This window comes from Delphinapterus leucas, chromosome X, assembly GCF_059928025.1.
Source record: "Delphinapterus leucas isolate spDelLeu-1000000601 "Yukka" chromosome X, BTC_Dleu_Yukka2, whole genome shotgun sequence".
NCBI lineage: Eukaryota > Metazoa > Chordata > Mammalia > Artiodactyla > Monodontidae > Delphinapterus > Delphinapterus leucas.
The window spans coordinates 119,963,187-119,966,130 of NC_143150.1; the positions used below are offsets into that span (position 1 = coordinate 119,963,187).

The 2,944-nt window shown below is 45.2% G+C and overlaps 1 pseudogene; it reads left to right on the plus strand.

The window, feature by feature from the left end:
* Nucleotides 1-487: 487 nt before the first annotated feature.
* Nucleotides 488-863, plus strand: LOC111168892 (cyclin-dependent kinase 2-associated protein 1 pseudogene; annotated as a pseudogene).
* Nucleotides 864-2,944: the final 2,081 nt, after the last annotated feature.

Sequence of the window (2,944 nt, forward strand, 5' to 3'; positions counted from 1 at the left end):
AAGTTATTGTTTAGGGGGCACAGATTCCTTTTAATTACCAGAAATATGACTGTATTCACACCCAAAGTAATGATGTTGACATTACGTAACCATTCAAAATTACTTATATTAAGTGTCATTCCCTACCAGACCAGTTCTAGACCCTGGAAATACAAAAATTAACAAGCAATGGTCCATACCCTCAAGGAGATAATTGCCTAACTAGGACAACATTTGCAATTTGTTTAAAGAAAGCAAGTTTAGGCTCAAAGTTTGCGGCCGCCCTTGCGCCCTTGCGCCTGCCCGATGTATGGGTGATATACTGCAGCGGGTGTCAGGGTGAGGGACGGCCATATTTGCCGGTGCGGCCCGAGCCGTCAACAACAAAAAGTGCGCAGGAGCTTGGCGGGCGCACGGACGCGCGCACGGACGCTAGGGCCGCCTCGCTGTCTCCCGGCCTCGCCGCCTTCGCCGCCACCCTCGCGGGCTTGGCCCCGCTGCGCCCCGCCGCTAGGGGGAATGCCTTACAAACCGAACATGACCGCGCACATGCCCGCCGCCTCCCTCAACGCCGCTGGGAGTGTCCACCCGCCCTCCACCAGTATGGCGACGTCTTCACAGTACCGCCAGCTGCGGAGTGACTACGGGCCGCCATCTCTAGGCTACACCCAGGGAACTGGGAACAGCCAGGTGCCCCAGAGCAAATACGCTGAGCTGTTGGCCATCATCGAAGAGCTGGGGAAAGAGATCAGACCCACCTACGCGGGCAGCAAGAGCGCGATGGAGAGACTAAAACGAGGCATCATCCACGCTCGAGGATTGGTGCGGGAGTGCTTGGCTGAAACGGAAAGGAATGCCAGGTCCTAGCTGCCTTGTGAGCCTGGACGGTTTTCCATCTTCGGAGAGAAGAAGTTACAGTTCATCTCCCCTGTTCAGACGAAACTTTTGTTTTCAAAATGGTAACAGTTTGGTTTCTCCTCCCCCTGCCCCTCCCATGGTTCACTAGGCTCCGAATCTACAGTCTGTAAGATTGAGGAAAGATTTTGCAGTTGATTGGGAGTTACATTTTAAATAGTTAGGAACTACCCAGGTGTTTGTTGTTGTTTTTTAAAGCATTGATTCAAAAGATGCACGTAAAAATTACCTATCTTACAGCAAACTAGTTTGCCTCCAAGATACCAGTGTCTCGCTCTCCTCTTTTGAATACATTTATGTTACCCGGATTGTTCTTTGATCCTTTTCGTAAGCTGATACAACTTGAAGGGTTTTTTTTGTAGTGCGGACTTGACAGCACACTTAACTAGTAGCTGGTCCCCTCGTTTCCCATACACTATAGATTCTGCTTATCGTAAATTCTTTTTTGCTTAAGCATTTGCATGACTATTAGTGCTCTGAAGTCGATTTTTTAAATGCACAAGTTATACATACAGAAGAAAGAGCAACCTCCCAAACCAAACCCAACAAGGATCCCCGAAATTTTTCCCGAGACTGTATGTAGATTTCAGTTCTGCCTTTCCTGTAAGTTGATCCAAACATCTGGAAGAAAATGGAACTGTTTGCATCTTTGTATTTATTACTCGATGTAATAAAGCTTATTTTCATTTAAAAAAAAAAGAAACCAAGTTTATAAACATAAGCAAGCTTTCTGTTTAAAGAACCTGGACACTGTTTTGGTGATGACCTTTAATTGTATAGAGAGTTTTAGGTCATGTGAAAATGGAAACTAATTTTCTTATACTTTCTGAAGTCCGATTGGACTTTCTGTGACCATTTCCCACTTTTTGTTTTGTTTTGTTTTGTTTGCGGTACGCGGGCCTCTCCCGTTGCGGAGCACAGGCTCCGGACGCGCAGGCTCAGTGGCCATGGCTCACGGGCCCAGCCGCTCCGCGGCATGTGGGATCTTCCCGGACCGGGGCACGAACCCGTGTCCCCTGCATCGGCAGGCGGACTCTCAACCACTGCGCCACCAGGGAAGCCCCTGTAATTATGTTTTTAAAAGTCCTTATCTTTTAGAGCAGGGGCAGCCAACTTTTTCTAAAAGGCCAAATAGTAAATATTTTAGGCTTTGTGGACTATAGGGTCTCTGGGAAAGCAGCCAATAGAAAATAGGTTAAGGAATGGGCGTGGCTGTGACCCAATAAACTTTATTTGTAAAACAGGAGGTTGATCCATGGGCCAGAGTTTGCCAACCTTTGTTTCAGAGAAACTTACTGAAATAGTTATGGGTGAAATGATGTGACAGCCAGGATTTCCAAACCATGGAAAGTGGAGAAGTGAGTAGGGGCAAAAATGAAACAGGATTGGCCAAGTAGGTAATTGTTGAAGAAAGGTGAGGGAATGTGGGGATTCATGTAATGCATCTATTTTGTATATGTTTTAAATTCTCCACTAAATTAAATAGTATCAAAAATGTAATTTATTATTAACATGATAAATAATGCCAAACAAGTAACTACACATGTATCTTTGAGAACTTGGCATAGAGTGGAGCTTCCTAGAAGGTTTGCAGCATCACTCTGGCGATTCAGATATGCATTTCCTCTATTCCACATCAATCTGGAGACCCAGGATTGAAGTGGCATGGAGCACACATGATTTGGGATGGGACTGATTTCAGAGTGGCTGTTGGATTGTCAGCTTAGGAAAATGCCTCTTAGATGCAGTGGGGAAATAGACTGATTTACATTTTTTTACTACCCCGTCCCTCTCTCTCTCACACATCCTTTCTCGTTCCTCTCCATGGCCACATTAGTGTATTTTAAATTCTGCTTGTGTCCTACAGAACTCAAAAATGTGAGACCAATTTTTAGACCAAATTCCTTTTCAAGACTAGGTGTCCTAACCCAGGCTCTTTATCAAGGAGTCCAAAAAACTAGAAGTGGCTTTGCCTATATCCCTATTTTCCCGTATGAGTTGTATAGGCTCAAATGATTGTTTTAGACCCTTATGCTAAAATTCTAGAAAG